Source organism: Myiozetetes cayanensis, unplaced genomic scaffold (genome assembly GCF_022539395.1).
Source record: "Myiozetetes cayanensis isolate MyiCay16 unplaced genomic scaffold, myiCay2020 scf1, whole genome shotgun sequence".
NCBI classification, from domain to species: domain Eukaryota; kingdom Metazoa; phylum Chordata; class Aves; order Passeriformes; family Tyrannidae; genus Myiozetetes; species Myiozetetes cayanensis.
Window position 1 is genome coordinate 9,195,737 of NW_026086604.1, and position 20,547 is coordinate 9,216,283.

The 20,547-nt window shown below is 41.3% G+C and overlaps 1 long non-coding RNA gene across 1 annotated transcript in view; it reads right to left on the reverse strand.

The window, feature by feature from the left end:
• Window positions 1-1,104: 1,104 nt before the first annotated feature.
• LOC126639547 (uncharacterized) overlaps window positions 1,105-20,547 on the reverse strand; it is a 716,944-nt gene continuing 697,501 nt past the window's right edge. The window contains exon 3 of the long non-coding RNA XR_007628835.1: window positions 1,105-1,153. This is a non-coding gene — a long non-coding RNA (uncharacterized LOC126639547). The remainder of the gene's footprint in view (window positions 1,154-20,547) is intronic.

Sequence of the window (20,547 nt, forward strand, 5' to 3'; positions counted from 1 at the left end):
GCACTTGTTCTGAGGAAAGAAGGGAAAATGTATTCATCAGAATCAGTAACAGAAACAAAGCAAGTGAAATGATAAACTACTTGTTACCTAAGAGTAGGAATCTGCACATCCTTTTCCTTTCTCTGCCACTGACTTATTTTGCAAATAGGTGGGTCACTTCATCCTCTTCCTCGGTGTTTCCCCTTCCACAATTTATTTCAATCTGTTTAGATCTTGATGTCTTCAAAGAAAGATTTCCCTCCTATTCTATTTTTATCCTGCACCTAGCACAAAGTGGCAGCAGCCATTGTTTCAGTGTCTATTTGCTCTAATCTAGAAGGTTATTAAGAAAAGGAAGTTAAGATGCTTGTGGGAATAGATCAGTAATTAGGAAGGATATGAACACTTTGTATAAAGAACAGAATATAGATATTTCAGATCCCTTTGAATTGCTGGGTAAGGTCACTGAGTACCAAAGGGAAGCTTATCCTTGAGTTTGTTGTGTTCCCCTGGTGCCTGGAAGCACTTGGAGGGACAGTACTTGCACAGCTCAAGAACAGCTGCTCTGGCACCAGCCAGTGTTGTGACAGTCTCCATCTTTTTGCTAATACCTTACATTTGTGTAGTGCTTCTTAAGAGTAAACTTCCAGTTCTCATATTCCCTGCCCAACACTTGAATACCCTGAGGCTCAAACAGCTGGAGTGCAACTTGGGATGACTCCATCTGCCCCAGCCTTGAAGGCAAAAAGGCTGTGCTGGTGATGCAGATCTGAGTTGGAGCTGGTGAGCTAATAGCAAGCTACTAACAGAGTGCAGTGATGACAGTCTGTTCTATAGTTGTTAGGCAATACAGCCACACATGTAGATGTTTCTGTCCCTAAATAAATCTCTCCTTAACCTGGAACTTGCCAGTTTGATGTCTCAGTGACAGCTCGTCTTCTCTAATAGAATTGATAATCATCTCTTATCAAATAATTATGGACTAGTATTTTTGAACAGGTAGGTAAAAAACCCTAGCTAATGCAAATGCTTGAGCATGAATTCAAGTGCATAATTTCAAGCACACAGGATTAAGAAAAGGTGTATTTATGTATGTATTTATTTTAATTTTAGTAATAATAATAATAATAATGGCCAGTCTTCGCGAGCGAAGATCCGGGGAAGGTCTTTCCACCTTCCAGCCTGCGCATTGGATTTTTTAGGTGAGACACAGTGTGCGCGGAACTGAGCCCACCCTTTAATCCTAAGGTTCATCTGCCGGGGCCAAGCGAGCTTGGACAGTGGCAGTGAGGTCCTTAGGACGTAGGTGGGTTGCCTTTAAGGGCTAACGAGCCCCACCTGCCCGGGAGTGGCCCTGACTGGGAATCGAACCCGGGTCTAGGTGGTGATAGCGCCGCGCCTTTACCACTAGACCACCAGGGGCTCCGGTTTAATTTTAGTAGAGTTGGTGTTTTCACATGACGCTGACACTCTCCCTGTAGCCTTCAATATAGCTTAGGAAAATGTTCTTTTCTCAGTGGCAAACTCAATCATTCCATGCCACTGAAAGTCTATATACTGTTGACTAATAATAGAGGTAAAAAGTAGCTCCCATTTTTATCTTATTCCATATACTGTTTGTATATATGTTATTCTGACATCCTCCTTTCTCCAAGGGTCTGTATGTGCTCCTTCAAAGTCTATAGGAAGGTGCTGGATGATATCCTTTGAGACTTTGTCGCTCCATTCCCATGTGCGGATTGCTTTGCGTGTCTATGATAATTTCTGAAAACTACCTCTGCAACTCCCCACCTCCATCTTTTGCCATGTCTCTCAACTGCTGGATGCGGACTTCCAGGTGAGGAAGCAATATTTTCTCTAGTATGCCCTGCTCTCTTCAATGCTCTTGCATTTTGCTGGGTTGGCTTTCAGTTACCAGCCCAGGAGGGAAGGCAATACACCTGCATGCCAAGGCCACATTCTTAAAGCTAATGGACTCTGGTCATGTGTTTGCAGCATCCTCAGAGTGGCTCTGTGTGCTGCTTTGGGCTGGGATGGAGTTCATTTTCTCCATAGTACTTGATATGGGACTGTGCTTTGGATTTGTGCTGGAAATAGTGTTGATAACACAGGGATATTTTAGTTGTTACTGAACAGAGCTTACACAGAATCAAGGCCTTTTCTGCTCCTCTCCCCAGCCCATCAGCAAGGAGACTGGGGGGAAACAAGGAGCTGGGAGGGGACACAGACAGGACAGCTGACACCAAAACATCTGAGGGAAATTCCATAGCATATGTCATCATGCTCAGCATATAAAGCTGGAGAAGAAGAAGGAAAGAGGATTTGTCTTCCCAAGACACTGTTATGTGATGGAGCCCTGCTTTCCCTGCGATGGCTGAACACCTGCCTGTCCATGGAAGGGGTCCACTGATTCCTTGTTTTGTGCATGCTGCTTTTTCTTCATCTCTTAAACTCTCTTTATCTCAAACCATGATTTTTGTCACTTTTTTCAATTCTCCATCCCACTGAGGGGGGAAGTGAGCAAGCAGCTCTGTGGGGCTGAGCTGCCAGCTGGGGTTAAACCATGGCATGCTGACTTTTGATTTATCCATGGGACTTTAAAAAAATGGTATTCAGCCACGATGCCTTTCAAAGCAATTAAGTGACCAAACACAGTAAAAACATTGTATTTAACTTCCAGGGAAAGCTCAGGTGGCTTCAGGCAGGAGCCAAATGTACATTCTCTGACTTTCACTGCTATGGGTTTGTGTTAGTCCTGATTTGCATAAGATTATTCAGGTTTCTCCATTAGCACTTTGTATCTTACCCATTATCCTCCTGGCCACCCAGCTCCAACTGCTCTCTGACAGTTTCTTGAGATCTGTTCATTGCTAAAGGTAACTGCACTGCTGTCTTGCCCCAAAGTGGTCAAGTGTGCTTCTGCTAGAGAACACAGTGCAAGGAGTCTGTTTCTCCTCTAGAGAAGATTAAAGTGCTCCATGGCAGGCTATCAGTTCTTACCAGCCTCCACGATAATCTCTGGGAGCTTTATCCACCTGAAAACAACTCTCTGGCCTTGGCTGACCCCTTTTTGTTCTTTTGACAGTCAGTAGAAAGCTTTCAGTGGTTTATTCAGACTGTTCACCTTTAGCATCAAAATTACGTGTACATGTAACTAAATATTCCAGGGTCTCTGAATTGTTGATCCAGCCAACAGTAAGAGGCCTCATGCCAACTCTCACAAGTGCAGAACAGAGTAGCTGCATAAACCCCACACCTAGGACCAGTGTGGAGACTCAAGTCCCAGTACCTGGGTACGTGACTTTCCTACATGAACTCACGTTGATGGTGCCCTGCGGTCCAGAAGGACCTTGGATGTATTGTACCTTTGCAGCTTGACCTCTGCTTCAAGACTCAGTACCACCAGAGGAGAAGTGCTCCTCACCATGATTTCTGTGGCATAATTTTCCTCAGGAAAACAGATCCCTGTAGCCTTCACACTAGTGGTTATTTTGGAGGTGACATATTATTCATGCTTCCTGTTGAAGCTGGCCCACTGTATGGAAGAGAATTCAAGACTCTTGGGTGAGGTAAAGGAAGCAGAAAGAAGCCTGGCTTCACAGCCTTGTGAGATCACTCATTTGGCAGAGGAGTCTTGAATTCCAGCCTTTTCTTTTAGGGATTATTCATGCTTTTTTTGTCAGTGGAGTATTCACTGTAAAATGCATAGGCAAACACATGGTACAAGCTCTGCAGTTCAGAAGTCACTCCTTCTAGGCTATTCTGGACTACTTCTTCACTATGCACTAATTACTTTGCCACACCAAGATGACTTTGCTACAATGCCTAAGTCTCCTCTAGGGTCTACTCTGCACTTTACAATATATAAGAAGCCTTTTAATTAGTGGAGAAACAGAACCAGCTTGAACAGAAGGACCCACCCTGTAGGCCTCATGATAGAAGTGTATTTGGTTCCTGGGCAACTTCCCATGCCTGCTGTCACAGCAGCCAGCCTATGTGTGCCCTGTGCTGCCCTGAGTACAGGCACAGTCATCCTCCTGTGAAGGATTTGTCTCTGACAAGTCAACAGGAGATGGTCCCCAACACAATCAGCCTGACTGCTGGAACTGTCAGTCCAGCAAAAATCTACCCCAATAAGGTCATTGTATCCTATTAGAAAAGAATTTTTGGCAGCTTCTCATGGCTTGTGAATAATAATCACTTGCTAATTGTGTGTCTCTTTGATGGAATGCCAGACTCTGCCAAAAGGCATTGCTCTAGGCACTGTTTTCTACTTAATATGAGAACTCAAGGCCAAAACGGCTCCTGATAGGTTCCCCATGGAAACTCATTGGCTTTAATGAGATTGTGCTGTTTGTGAATCAGGAAAGAGTTTGGTATCAAGATCCTGATTGCATTGATTCATAAGTTAATAACTGTAAAGGACCATTAAGACATTCTAGTCATTAACAATTACTCAGGAAAGAAAATAAACTTCCTGGAAATGACGATGTTGGTCCGAATAGTCTTTGGAAATATGTACCAGTTGAAGAGAAACAAGTTGGCATACAGTGCTTTCTGCTTGTAAGAGGCTCTGAGCAAACAGATCAGCTTGCTCACCCACAGCAGTGGGGCTGTGGCAAACTGGGCTTTAGTGTGGACTTCCAGCACACAAGTCATGAGCAAGGAAATCTGGCTTTCCCTGAGCAAGCACCAGGGCTCTCCAGTTCAAGATTACCTACACTGGAATCACACACAGTCTACCAGTTGTCAACATGCTAAATTACCTTTGCCTCACCAGGCTATACCTGTGCTGTAGCATCTCCACTCCAATTTGCCATGTGCTGTTCCATTTCCGAGACACATTTCTGTCTCACAGTTTTTCCTTTAAAAGCAGAGGCAGGAGTTGTGAGAGTGTCTGTACATATGGCTTCAGTTTTCTAGTCACTTATGGAACAACTGAAGGCTGATAACTTCCCTTTTCACGTCTTAATTTAGGCGAGAAGCTCTTTGCTATAGACAGTGACCTTTACTTCCCTGAAAATGCTATTCACAATTATGCCGCTGTCTAAATAATGTCTGTGGTTATATTGAGGTGAACTAGGCACCTCGTAAATAATTCCACTAAAGTCCTTTACTGGTGAAACAAAGAATAGAGAGAAACTTATTTACGGGTAAGATTTTCAATTTGAGGCACTGCCTCATTTATTCTCCTTCCTTCGCCTGTCCCACCGTAGGAGGAGAAATATGGCTCTCAGAGAGAAAAATAAAAAAAATGAAGTGAGCTTTCGGAAGATATGAGAGCTTCATCTTCACTTTTATATGCAGAAATATAAATTTGGAAATTGGAGTATGTTGGTGAATTAAGTTTGCCAAGTTTGTAAAAACAGATTTATCTAGGACAAGTTCATTTTGTACATTTTATCAGATGTACAACACCAAACTCAGAACTTGCCTTTTAGGGGAAAAAATGCATCTAATGATAACCTGCAAAAGTCTGAAATGGTATTAATGAAGACAAATGAAGCTCAAGGACAGCAAATTTACTTCCAAGTAAATGAAATGCTACTTATGCACATTTTTTCACAGGACTTAAAAGAAAAAATCATTAAAACCTCAGGAATGTATGCTTTATTGTTGCTTTGAAACATGAGTCATTAAAAACAGGCACACTAGCTAAGCAAATGAGTAGTCTTTGAAGGTATCAAAAAGACTTATGCTATAGATACTTATCTGTGGTTATAGAACTTAATTTACTTCTTGCTTACCACCATTTTTTAGTAGTTTAATTTCAGTAGTTCCTTCACATAACACAGCGCAGATTTTTCTCAACTCCATTTCAAATGTTTCAGGGAGTGAAATAATTTCTGGGGCTATGTAGATAATTTTGAATCTTTCTGTGAGTGATAGAAGTAGTTAGCAAGAACTATTTTTAATTTTTATTATTAATATATTGTTAAGGTAAGCATACCTGTCATTCAGAGTAGAATAACTAAGTGCCAATCAATTTGTTTAATTACTAATAGCTAAAGTGTGAGTGCAACCTAAAGACTTCATGGACAAATGCACAATTGCAACAGCTGCTTTGTTCATGACTTTTTCTTTAGTTATGCCTCCCCTTTGGAGATCAGCTATGTTTTTTCAGGATCAGGATCTTTGCCATGTCAGAATGTAATTGATATCTACTTGTGATTATGGATTGCCTGGGGTGGGGGGAGGGGTGGAGACGGAAAGCCAAAACTCTATGCAGTCACCTACAGCTGGCAATAAAATTCCAAGAGGCTGGGGAAAATAGGTGACTTTGCAGGGAGTAGGTCTGCAGCCAGGACACCACCATGAGCAGAACTCAGGACCTTTTGGAGAAATGAAGGTGCTTATAAGCTGGAGTGCTTCACTTGTGAAGAGACTTGCTCAGCCTGGGAAAAAAGGATGCATTTGGAGGATCTGATAACAGCTTTTGAGTGCTTACAGGAACATCATCAGTAAGCATAGTTGCCTTTAGGAATTCTGCCAGCCCCTGTGGAGGAGGCGATCAACAGTAGATCAGGAGGTCCAGGGTCCTTCCTACAAGAGTCCCCACATCACCTGTGGGGATTTCTGTGGAGGCTGAATTCAGGCATAATGAAATTTTCATTGATTTAAAAAAATCCTATTTGAGTATTCCGAAGAAGGTCCATGAGTATAAACCTCCTGCTAATTTACACACTTGTGTTTAGCTTGACTCTTACATGTCTCAGTTTGAAGAGAGAAAATACAGGAGTATGAGAGTCTCAGAAACCATCTGAGTGTGGTGAACAAATGTGTCAGGGAACTGCAGAAGAATGTCACCCTGACTTTGTCATCAGGTCCCCACATTCAAATAAGTTTGGTTCAACTGAATACCCAGGAATCTCTGTTGTTTTTCAGGAAATATTGATCCATCTCTAGTGTCAGTAGCTTCAGTCAGCAAGCTTCAGAACTACTTCTAGACCTGGAGAAGATCCTACCAAATGAACTAAAAACCTAAGAGTTAATTTTTCATTCTGGAATTGTTTCAAACAGTATTTCTTTGGGGTTGAAATGCCAGACTAATTCTCTTCCTTGAGTACTGTGTTCAGTTTTGGGCCCTTCACTTCAAAAAAGGACATAGAAGTGCTGGAACATGTCCAAAGAAGGGCAACAAAGCTGGTGAAAGGTCTGCAGCACAAGTCTGATGAGGAGAGGCTGAGGGAGCTGAGGGTGTTTAGACTGGAGAAAAGGAGGTTCAGGAGAGACCTTATTGCTCTCTACAACTCCCTGAAAGAAGGTTGTAGCAAGGTGGGTGTTGATTTCTTCTCCCAGGTAACAAGCAACAGGAGAGAGAAAGTGGCCTTTATTTGCACCAGGAGAGGTTCAGATTTGATACTAGAAAAAAAATGTTCACTGAAAGACTGTTTTGGCATTGGAAAAAGTTGCCCAGGGAGGTATAGTCACCATCTCTGGAAGCGTTCAAGAGGCGTCTGAATGTGGCAGTTGGGATTGATTTAGGCATGATTATGGTGGTGCTGGTTTGACAGTTGGATGACGTGATCTTGAAGGTCTCTTCAAACCTTTATGATTCTATGAATTTCTGATTCCTGAATAGTTGCTACTAGATCCAGGAGGCCTAAATGGTTTTTATCCACCCCTGAAACCGGTGGGGACTTCATTATGGTGCTGACCACAGCCTTTAGAAAGGCACTGTGTCTCCAGAGATCCACTTCTGCTGCTATCCATTGATAAATGAAGGAAACTGTTATTGATGGAGTGTGCAGGACACATAGCTGAATTGTTTTGGCTCCATCTGATATAGAAAAATGTTCTCCATTATCACAAGTTAATTAGAGCACAGTAGTGACTAGTTAGTGCTGAACTTAGAGAACAGCACTATGCTATCTCTGAATTTATAAAATAACCTCTATTTGCTTCTAATATACACAGACTGATTACAACAATTGTTGTCAGATTTGTAGTTTTCTATACTTCATAAAGAAAAGAACAAAATCTAAAGTAGCCAGGAGGACAGAATCACATCTAGAGATATAGGCAGGCGTTATGTTACCTTTCTAGGGAAGTCCCAGCACTTTCTTTCTTAAATAGTGGTTAAAATTTCTCTCAAACAATTTCCTTATAAATGCACATACTCCAAAGGTCAAGCCAGAGGCAGTGTGAAATAGGCTTTAAAAGAAGCATAAAACTCCTGTCTGACACAGAGTCGGTGGCAATTGAAAAAGCAAAGAGGGAGGGTTAAAGGCTAATTGCTAGAAGAAATCTGGCCTGCTGGCCTAAGGTCTTTTGAGTGGGAGAACAGTCAAATGGGAGTTGTGGGATTAATTGGGTGAAAGACATTGTCACCTTGACATTCATGAAGGTACTTGAGAAGAGCAGTGCTTGCTGATATACTGCGGACAGTTCATTTGAACCACAGAGGTAAGATATCTCTTTTCCACAAAGACTTCACCTTTCCTTTTTAATTGGTGTCAAATATAAAAATTAAAATCTCCACTGTGAGAAGCCATTGCACATATTTTCTGAAGTTTGTAAATGTCTCTTCCTGTTCTCACTGTAATAATGAAAAGTAAATGTATATCCCAAGGACAAAATTTTCAAGCCCTTGGCTTAACCAAATTAAGAGTGTAAAACTTGTAAGCTATAAGTCCCTTTGGAGCTCTTTGTGCTGTGGGAACATAATGAGTAGTTCTTTGGGCTTCTTATAAATAACTCCGACATCCACTGATCAGCTGCATGACCTCAAAACAGGCAATTGAACTCCCTACTTCACTTTACCCAATAATTGTGATACCATGCAGTAGGTATCTCATCATCAGGGATGACAGTTTGGCTACAGGGGAATTAGTAACAGTCCTATGCATAATAAATTCTGTTTGCTGCAAAGTTTCACTGCAGTCATATCAATACACATTGTCCTTCCCTCCTGCTCCATCATTTAGTTATTATAAGTATTCTGCCCCATAGTATAAGATATCTATTCATAAAAGTTTACACTTCAGGGTAACTTTACCCCCTCAGGGTACTTTTGAAGCATTGTATAGGAGATGCTTGGACAGTTTTGCCAACTGGAAGTATAAATTAGCACAGCTGACCCTTATTAATGCTTCAAAAGATCAGAAATCTTCTAGTAAAGGACAGTTAATACAGTGCAGTTCTATCCCATTGATAGTTTTTTTCATTTTTTCACCTCAGCATCACACCCTAGCAGAAAATAAAGGTGGTTTCAAAAGAAATTCCCCAGCTCTCAAATCTGAATCCTGGACAGCATGAAAGCCTCACTCCCAAGGAGAAGCATGATAAGCAAGAGTGCCTGGTAAATTCTCAACCAAGACAACATAGATCCACTATGTTTCAGCACTCTTCATACAGCAAGGACTGCACTGGGTTTCTGTGTGATATAATAACCCAGATATTCCAGCAGAATCACCTTTCAAGGTAACCAAAACTATGCACAACTGGAAATTTAATTTGGTCAAGTGTTATGGAAATACTGGTTGACCCAGTTTCCCCAAAACCAGACACAGCAGCTCCTTGACTCCAAAATTGAAGAAATGATGCTCTGGTCTGCTTTTAAAGTGCTTTAAAAGAGATAATAATTCTCCAAATCCTTAATTGAGTTATGATTCTAGTGAAAGGGACTGGTCATTTTTATGAGAGATATAATTACCTTGCAGTGTTCACATCTGTTAAACCTGAGGTATAAAATATTCACTCGGTTGAAGCTCATCAGAATTCAGATGGGAATTTGCACTGAATGTTGCATTTTAGTAATATAAAGTTCCTAACAAAGCATTTCAAACAAGGCGACTTTCACCCTGAGAAAGGAAAGAAGCAAACCCATAACCAAGTGAGAATCTTTCTGTCAATTTAAAATCTTCAGGAAGTGAAACATGCTCAGTTTATGCTGCTCTGGGAGTGTTTTCACTATTTCCCATCCAGAAGAAACCAGAACTTTAAAGTAGGAATGAATTCTCAGATTATTAATTTTTCAAGCTTGGGGATGCAGTTCAAGCTCAAAGAAACTCTTTATTGGGACAGAAATTCAACCCTTTGAAAAGTCCTGCTTAGTCCCAGCCTATAGATCTAACTTACCATAGCAGGCTGTCACAAGTTGACAAGAAAAAGTAAGAGTGATCTTAGACAAACCAAAAATCATGATGCACAAAAGCCAACACCACAAATCAGGGATGGACAAAAGCCACTCAATCTAAAAGATAATGTTCATCACATCAACAAATGGATGCAAGCTGTGCCTAGATATATTTAATTAGCAGAAGCAGGTTTCTACTATCAAAGGAGTCTCCTCAGTATGAAAAATGGGAATAAACTTAAGATAGAGTTTGATCAAGATATAAATGGAACCAGGGACAGCTTCAGGTACACACAAAGTATGCAGTTGCTAGTGTGAGTACTAGATTGTTTAGAGCAGAAAAAACCCTTTAGATTCCATAGACATCACTGTTTTGGAGGAGATTTGGGAGTCAAACGTGTGCAAAACTTCCATCCTTGCCAAGAAACAGCCCCGTCCCATCCACATGTCACATTGCCTCCATGACTCCTGGCCCCACTGCCAGCATGGGAACAGCTGTGGAGATGCTGTCTTGGAATGAGGGAAGCAAGGTTGGACCATGGGCTGGAGGTGTTCCCACAACCATAGCTTGGTCTTGAACGTGGTGTTGGAGAGACAATTGTAGTTGGCAGTGCTGGGAGGTCATGCTTAGGGAAAGAGGGGGCAAGTGCCATCTGTGCCTTAAGTGCTCAGGAATGGCGGCGTTACAGAGCAACAATCAAAGCAAAAGCTGCCTCCACTAATGAGAAGCAGGAACCGCCTGTGGTGGTCTGCAGTTTTCTTCTTGGTTTTCAGTCCACATTCCTAACTTCAGTCCTCATCAAGTCAGTTCTGCCCTAGCCTCTTACATTATGAAAACTGATTTACATATCCAAACAAATGGCCCTCAAAGGGAATATTCAGGCTGACAAAACATAATTCATGCTCATCCTTTTCAGAGCTATCTTTCCATTAAAGAAAGATTAACAAACAAAACCAAGGAGATAAAGAAAGAAATGTCATGGAACCACTGGGAATTTTGAGAAATTATTCAGCCATCCATGTACATTCATGAAGATGGGGTTGGGGCTAGAAAGATTTCCCAGTTGACACATTTCTCCACTTGTGAACATGCTGAAAGATCACTCATACGTTTTCAATGAAGTCACTGACAGTCAAGAATGCTGGAGGCAACAGCTGTTGGAGATTGATTTACCCCAAGGCTATTTAATCTCCCAGCCTCTACTAAGGATGCTTGCTAGGGGGAAGGTAAAGAAGTACAACTAAAAATTGTATTGCTTTCAGCAGCTGTTGTTATTCCTGAAAACCAAGAATGGGTCAAAAAAATGTGATGAAAGTCTTGGATTGTTATCAGCTATAGAGGTGGCCAGAGCTTACTGCTTCCTTTGGGGGTAGAGTTTCCTTTGTGGAATGAAATACAATAAAATTACTAACTCCAAGAGGGCTTAGTTTCCTGGGAGTTACCGTGAAGTGTATATATGTCTTGGAATTTCCAGAATTATAAGTGTATTATGTCAACGTGGAGTGATACAGGTTGTGAAAGGCAGCCCTTGTGTTCAGTAACAGGAGCTGGGACAATCGAGCAGCAAGAAAAGACAACATAAAACATTCATTAAAATGGTGGAAAAAAATTACTGAAAAGCAGAGTGCAGCTGCTGTACATGTCAGTTACTGTTTCAGAACAGTCTCCATCTGTGAAACTCTGAGTTCTGCTTAAATCACATTGTCCAACTGTGCATTAGACCCCTACACGGCAAGATGTTTGCCTACTTAGTTGAAAATACGACACGTACATCTCCGGGAGAGCTTTTCTGCAGTTTGCTAGCAGAACTTTTGAAACAGGAACTGCATTTTCAGTGGAGAAGAAAATAGAAGAACCTCTTTGGTGACCAGGGACTTCATTGCTATGAATACAGAGGATGCCTTGTGGCTGTACAGAGTCCGCTATTGGGCACAAAACTTCTGTCTGTTCTCTCCAGCAATGCAAGCTGTTTGAAACAGTGTTCCACCCCAGGCATTAGCTAAGGCCTGACACCCTTCCAAATCCTTCCAGTGGATCACACAGGATATATCTACGCCAGGGCTTCGGTTTGGATTAAGGATACACTTTTGAAGCAAATCTCACATTATCCCCAATTGGGTGCTTTGGTTCCCACCATTAATCTGTCTTGGAGACCATGAGCCAGATTCCTGTCAAATAAAAGCAAAGTGGAAAGTGTGCTTCAGGATCATACCCCATTGCACTGTACCACAAAGAGTTCTGCAAGACCAGAGCAGAGCTAGTTCAGCATAGAATATTTCTGAAAAGTGAATAATATGGACATTTGACCTTTAGTACCAACTATTTTGTTATGCAGGTTCATTCCTACCAGTCCAAAAACATTGCTGATACACACACAGCCATATAAATGCACCACGTAATTAAAAGCCTCAAAATTAAACAGGAAATTAAGGAGGGGGCGGGGGAGGAAGAAGAAAAATAATAAATGTCTGGTAGTGGGAGATGGGATCTACACAGGTAGAAGGTACCAGCACCAACACTGAAGGTATGACAGTGCCATCTGATCTTGTTCCGTAGCACAATCTGAGTTCATGTTCACTTCACGTACACACTGTTTCAAAAGAAGTCAGCTCAAGCACAGTAACAAGAGGAGAAAAGCAGAAGTTCTCCCAGTCCCTCAGCCTGGAGCCAACTGTGTCAATGCACCCTGGGCACAGCCTAGGCACAGCCATGGCCATCCTGGCCGAGTCCTTCATTCCCACCTCAGCCTTTGCAAGCAGCATCACACATTCACTCCAAGGCAGAGGAGCGGACTGGGTTAGTTCCTATTAGGTCTCTGTGTAGGCAACAGAGCCACTGGCCTCCTGTTGCTGCTTTAATGACACAGGCAGCTCAGATCAAAGAGACAGTCCCAATGGCAGTGAGAAACAGATGTAGGCTTAGCAAAGGACCCATTTGTATTATAAAACATTGTAGTGTGTTTTTCAGTTTGTTCTCTGATACAACTGCCTCGATCAGTGCCAGAACACTTAGAAAAATATAACCCCAGTCATGAAGAGAGTCAGGATCAAGACAATCTGGTAGGTGTCTGATCACTTTAAAGCCTTCCTACATAGAATCACCCTCCTACTGGAGGTGGAAATCTTGGGGGCAAGAAACAGTTGCTTCTGTCTTGTTCTTGGGTGTGAAAATCAGTAGGGGAATGTGAAAGACTTAGAACATACCATCAGTAATAACTATGAGCTTGCAAAGGACACTCTAGTTAGGCAATGACAAATTCCTTCCTCTCGTTAGAGACTAGCTCCTCAGTATCAGGAGCCTTCTCTGGCATGTGTCTTTGAGCTCCAAGGTCATTCTAATGATGGAAAAAAGAGATCTTGATGGTCTAAAGCAAAATCTTGCAAAGCAGCTTTCTCAGACCCCACAGGCCATGTGTGAAGGAATGAGCAGCAGCCCTCTGGAGGCCTTGGGAAGCTGTGAGCTGTGTTCTCACAGTGCATGAAGAGGTCAGCTCCTGGGGCAAGCACAGGCAGACAGATAAGAAATCACCCACACTACTTGCCATTTCAAAATCAGAATCCAGGCAAAACAATATTGCTTTCCACAAAATAGGCCAAAAAGAAAGGAGAAGCATTTGTGACCCTTTCCAGTGGTAAGGATATTTTGGGTGATGGCAGAATGCAAGGAAGCAGATTAAATTCCTGGGCTGTGATACCACAGCTCCTTACTCTACAGGACAGTTGGATCAACAAGACAAATGAGGAAAAATACAGAAAGGTTAAAAGAAATACTTTGATTTCCCCAGCCTCATTACTCATGAATCAGAGGAACGTAGAAACTCAAAATATTTTACTAAAAATGGCCTTCATTGACTTGTCTGTCCCTCTGTATTCAAAGACAATGAGGAACTCAGGGCCAGCAGGTACAACTACAACAAAAACCAAGGGAACAGACAGAAGGAGGGTTATTCTTGGTCTTGAAGAAGAACATCATCCCTACAGAAAAAGAAACATTGTTGAAGAGACTCTTGGAAACTTTTCTAGTTTTATCCTCAGGCCAAGGAACACAATTCAGCCTGAATTTACAAAAATTACTTATTTGCATGTAAGTGCCTAATTAATTGGCTGTTACAGAAGTTATACACTTGCTTGTAACACAAGAAGGTTTTATTTCCATTGTCAATGGCTGAACATCAGACTAGATAACCTAAACATTTCAGGGAAAACCCAAATTCTGAAAATGTTCCCCTCATCTGCTAAGATGTCTTGGTCAAAAGAGGAAAATCCCAAGTCTCCCAGTTTCCATATTAGCAGATCACTTTTTCCTGAGTGAAGCATTTTGCTGCTGGGGGGAAAAACCTCAAACCAAACCAACCAACCAAACAAAACACACACACAAAACTCACAACAAACCAAAACAAAAAACCCCCACATTACATGTATATATAAGCAGAGAGTGGAAACTTAAACAGGTGCATGTTCATTTACATAGTGTTACCTTCTTGGAGTCAGCAGTAGTCCCAGGTTGACTGCAATGCCCTTTAAAAAACATTGATCAGACTGCAGTGTGAAGTTAGGTGTGGAAGTTTTTCTCCAAAACACTTCTTCATAAAAATGTCTTGAAGAAGAGACAAAAGTGTGTGTTTGTGTGTACGTGTATCTGCACATGTGATTTCAGAGCAGAGGAAGAAAGGAATGTTCAGCCACACAGGGGAATTTCCATGTCCCAGATTATTGCAAATGGGGGGGGGGGGAAAATGATAAAAATTAGCATGATGCCTGGTCCTATTTCTCAATTCCTCATGGAGCCTGGAGGCACAAACTATTCAGCAGCTGGGCTGGGAAAGAAAATTCCCCCTCCATGAAACATTACAGCACAGTTGAACACATTTACAGTTACACAAAACTTTTCATGGCATCAGCTATTTTCTTTTGGGAAAGACAAAATACTTGAAAGCACAGCCCTGTTCTGCTGCTGCAATTTTCTAAAGAAATTTTCTCTTTTGCCTGAAAGAATAGCCAGTCATGAATATGCATGCATACGTAGGCACTGGGCAAGCCAGGAGAACAGAGCGCCTTTCCCAGGGAGCCTCCCTGCAGGATATCCCAGAGGGGCTGGCCACTTCCAGTGCCCATCAGTTCAGCCTCCCAGTAGGTCTTGGCACAAACTGATGGCTGGTTGGAGGTGATCTGAACAAATGTACCCAAGCACAGTGCAGGAGTGCATCGCCCTAAAGAATCAATTTTAACACTGTTTTTAATTTCTTCCTACCCTCTGCCACAAAAATCAGGTTGAGGCAGCTGGATAAAAAGAGACAAAATGAAGGAAGCTTTAATATCTGGAGATCAGGAATAGGGCTTGGTTTTTTTGATTGCTGTAATTTCTTTATTGCTTTTGTGTTGTTTATGTGGGATGTGGTGAAGAAATACATTCCTCTTTCACTTTTCCTTATCTTTATGTCAGAGTGATTTCAGAGTTGTTGGATAACAAGGAGGTTGTCTCTGCCAGGCCTCTGTGGAGGCTATCAGCAGGAGGACCATAAATGTTCAGCTCCTTGCATGTTCTCCAGAGAATCAAAGGAATAATCAAGAACATCTATATAGACAGTGTGTGTTAGGAAAAAGCAGGTATCTTGGGGGTCAGAAGAGGAAGAAGGACCTTTCAAAAATGTTATTAACTCTGGGGGCTCTCCAGCACACACTAAGATCTTAGAAGCAGGTCTAAAAACTCGAGTTTGTCATACTGTTCCTCATCCTAATGGGACTTGAGTTAGGAGTCACTAGTTTATAAGATTTATCTTACTACCACAGTATCACCCCTGCTCAAAACCATTGATTTGTGAAGCCACAACATACCATCCTGAGGTATGGAGTGGTACATAAGATTAAGATGGTGAATTGGTGAGAAGGAAATTTTCAATTTTGGGTTTTTTTTTTTTACACAGTGTCTGACAACTCAAGACATTAATTTATAGGTAGCAATAAAAGTTGCAGATACTGAGCATTTCTATAAAATAAGTCCCAATATACCTCACCATATTTTTTGAAATTTTAGAAGCTGGTTTTGAGCCTACCTTTTCAGAACAGCTGCTTGAACTGACCTCCACATCTTTGCCCTTGTTCTATCTTATTACCAGAGCCTTTTTGTGTAGAAAAAAACTCCAGACACCTTTTTCTGAGATTCTAGTCCTAAAGTGAGCCAACCCATGGGTGTCAGTTGGCCAAAGGAAATTTTACCTGCATCTGGATGTGCAGAAGACAAGAACCTATGGGATTTACAAGATATGGGATGAGACATTACTTGATTGAACAGTTCTGATTTTTTTATTTTTAGCATACTTTTTGCCTCAATGTGGAATCCACACAATCAGAAAAAGCACAGCCATCATGGTCCCAGGAATAAGTAAACCTGAGATACCTGGAAAAGAGATTATCTTATTTTCTTCAGAAGGAATGCTTCAAGATGTTAATTGATGAATATCATCTTCCTGTCTGAAATCAACTCTCATGTCCATTATCAGCATCTGAGTGAGCAGAGAAAAGTACTGGGAAAGGTAGAAGGTTAAAAAACCAGCAAAGCAGAGAACTTAACCTGCCTGACAAGTTGGGCAAGTGACCACTTGAAGGGTTTTGTCTATCTTTGGGGAAAAAAAAGAAAAAAAAAAGAAAAGCTCTACCTAGAAATGAATCCTTTCTGTGAGCACAAAGGCCAGGCAGCCAGGTAACTATCATGTAATAGTACCAGGAGTTAACCAGCATCATGTTTTGATTTTTGCTAGATATAGCACTGTGATTTAGTAGACTAAGGGTTTGAAGTCACAGTGCTCGATTTCTTGCATGATGTATGACTTTCAATATGTCAACACTTCAACCCCCACTTCTTAGTCTTGAAGGGTATATGATATAATACATGGAAATGGTTAGATGTCTACTCTTGGCCTTGAAAATGGCAACTGAATTAGCTGTAGTTCTGAATTTTTTTTTTTTTTTTTTTTTTGGATAGAGAATGAAGATGTTAGACTCAAAGCACGGGTCTACCAGTTCTACTGAATTCCTGAACTTTTTGTTCAGGAATTCTATTTATTTTTTTAAAAAGTTACAAAGAACATTATATCTATAGTTACTACTCAGACTCAGAGCTTACCAGAACTGTGCAAGTGGGACCCTGTCCTTTGACAGGGCTTTTGTCTTGAATGCTGTCCGAGCACCTGAATTTAGGCTACATTTTTGAAACATCTGAAACTCCAGCCACAGTTTCCTCAGTAACGATTTTGCTCAGCAATGTTCTTGACACTATTACTTACACAGTATTGTAAAACTGATGTGGAAGAAATACTTTAGGCATTTCCAGTGTTTATGGTTTGGCATTTCTTGCAAATAATCAGCTTCAGAGGTGCTAAAAGCAGAATTCATCAAACTGGATGTGTGTGTTTACATTGTAAGCAACTATGTCTGTGTTCACTGCCTAAGCAGCTTTTAGTCGGTGGTGTTACTTGATGTAATTTAGGGTATGCTTTCAAAGTAAAATACACTCTTACATCTGATCCAGTGAATCACATCCTAGATGCAATTGACTTTATTGACTAGATCTCCACCAAATTTCAGAGGATCTTAGACACCTTATCCACGCTCATATACTTTCTAGGCAACTAAAATTAGTAAATATAAATCCCACCTTATTATCTCACTTTCACTAAAACACAAAAGGAAGGAATTTTTTTCATAAATCCTTTGTTATATTTCAGGGTAAAGCTTGTCACTTGGATTCTTGTTATTAAAAGGTAAAATGTAAAATTCCTTGCACTTGGATACACTTAACTCCTTCCCAACACCACTGTATCCCACACATTTGTTTTGCCTCCTCTATATACTGTTGGTTGTAGCTTTAAAGGGAAAGCTTGTCCTTCTCTGAAGAGATATTTTTCAGCACTACAAATTCAGCTGGGATTAACCAGAGTTCTTTGGATTTTCTGAGAGATGCTCATGCAAGCACTGGCTCTTTTTCTTCTTCTCTGTTTTTAAAGAATTTGGCAGTGCTTTATCTCACATATCCATGAGAAGCAAACCAAGGGAAAAAGCTCACAAACACTGTGATGAGTTCCCCCTTCAAAGAATACTAATGTCAACATCACACTTTGATCCTCACAGGCAGCCAGAAATTCAGAAATATTTTGTTATTCAAATATTTAAGAACTTACAGTGAAGGTCCATGGCAGGTGACATAATTTAGATGTTTTAGAACTCGGTTCCATAATAAAATGTACTGCTTTCCTTATGCCTAACTGCATCAGATTTTGCTTTCAGAGCAGAGTCAAAGGACATTTCACCCTGGTATAGATCTGGGATAAACCTGCCAAACTGAGCAGAATTAAAAGGCTGGGAAATAGAGTAAATCATAGCCACAGCAACTCATTTAATTTTAGCACAGCTACTCCAGGTTCCCAGCAGTCTAACTAATTGCTTGGCCTTGTTCCACTTTCCCTACAGACTGAATCATACATTTTTTTTCTATTAAATATTAACAGGAGCCTATGTATCACTTGTCAGAAGATGCTTAGCAAACTTAGCATCCTTCGGCAGCTCCTCTGCAGCCCAATCCCAGCTTCAGCTGTAGGCTTTGTCTCTTTCCTAACCCTAATCATGGGTCAAGGCTTTGACTGAATCTTAGCCCAAGATCCTCAGCTATGGTCCAGATGGAAAAGTTTTCATGGGAGACTTCTCTGTGCAGCCCATCTCTTCTTTTAGCAGCCCTCTGTGCTCCAATCCAACTGAAGCTGATTTTTACTCAGGAAGAAACTAAAAGCCGTAAAGTAACCAAAACAATAGAAACAAAAAAATGTACCCGAGAGTAAGGTGACCAAAGTAAAACAAGTATCAGCAAATGTGAGTAGTAGCTGAAAGAATAACTCCAGATAACAGCAGTAAGGCAGTGTCCTAACAGCTGTACTCCATACGCTCCCATGCTTTTCAGCCTATTTATCTTCTAATAGGTGACATTCCCTGTCATGCCCTTCAAGTCTCACAAGTTTACTGCTGTTTACACAGTGTAGTTCCCATTCCCAAAGGCTATATACCTGACAGGGGGAGAAACGTATGTAAATAAGATTTTCCCTGTGTTCCCCACGGCAGGCAGGAGGCTGCGCATCTTCCGCTCTGGATATGACAGGAAAACTTGCCGGTGACACTGGTGGGATTTGGGGCCAAAACGGTAGCAATCAAGTGGAGGACACCGAGACTCAACAAGTATGACACCAAAATCATTTGAGCTGTGGCTGGAGAGTGCGGGGCTGAGGCTCTGCATAGGCTGGGTACGAATCCAAGACTCCTGGGAGAGAGGCAGATTTTAAAGTGATTTGGTGCCCTCTAACGGCAAGGATGCTTTTTACCAAAATGTCCTGATGAACACACTTTAACCCCAAAACGGTTGCTGTCATTGCTGACAAGCTCTGTTTAAACTGGCATAGTCCCATTTTCAAGCATTAGGTTAGTTGGCTTGCTTGACTCTCTTGCTCCCTCTCACTGGCTAATATTTTATTTATCACCTGGGCTTTGTAGAGGCTGAAACAACTTGTGAATTCAAATAATTGAGATACTACTAAGCTTTATGATCATAGTGAGGACATGGTCACCCTGTCAGCTCTACCACTTCAGGAATGACGTCTAAGCTGCATCCTATGCTACCAGAAAAGTTTGCTGGTGCCACAGTGGGAACCACTTGCTTCATCTGCAGTGACCAAAATAAGCACTGGGCAGTACATAAGCTGTGCCTGCCTCTCATGCAGATAAATTTGACAAACTACAGAGTATATTTCTTCAAGATTCAGAATTTAATGGAGTACAGTAAGCAGTTCAGATTTCCCTGTAATGATTCAACCATTCACTTTCTGGAGTCAGATCATGGGTGTTAACCTGAAAGAGGAAAATCAACTGCCCAATATCAGGCCAAATTACCTGGGGGAAAGAAATGGAAAACTAGAGAGAAATAGAACTATTTATGTAAATTCAGGCTTTTGCTTTTTCTGTTGCTCTCTCACTCCAAGCTGGTAGGGTTGTCTCCAACAATTCTCTAAGACCTCTCAGGGTACACTGAGGGCTTTTGTAAGGTCCACATGGAGCAACTCAGGCAAGTGCAAGTTTCTGTGCACCTTCTGTGCCCTGGTTGAACAGAAACTGATTGCCATTTGTTCACAAGGTGGTGTGTTAAAATCAAAAAGGACTGGAAGAGCTGTGGAAGAATCATAAGATACTAAGTGTGGGTGATAACATAACAGATGTAATTCAGCTAAGACAAATCTAAAATAATGAACATAAACAAAACCCAACACAACTCTATCTAGACACAATGATAGCTTCTAAATCAAATTTTACCACTCAGAAAAGTGACCTTGGAGTAATTGCTCATGCAGCAACTCTGGAAAAGACGAATTGAAGGGAGACCAAATGGGGTTTTAGCCCATTTAAGCCAAAGGTTTTCAAAACAAAAAGTGATCCTTTTTGTCATATGTCCCACC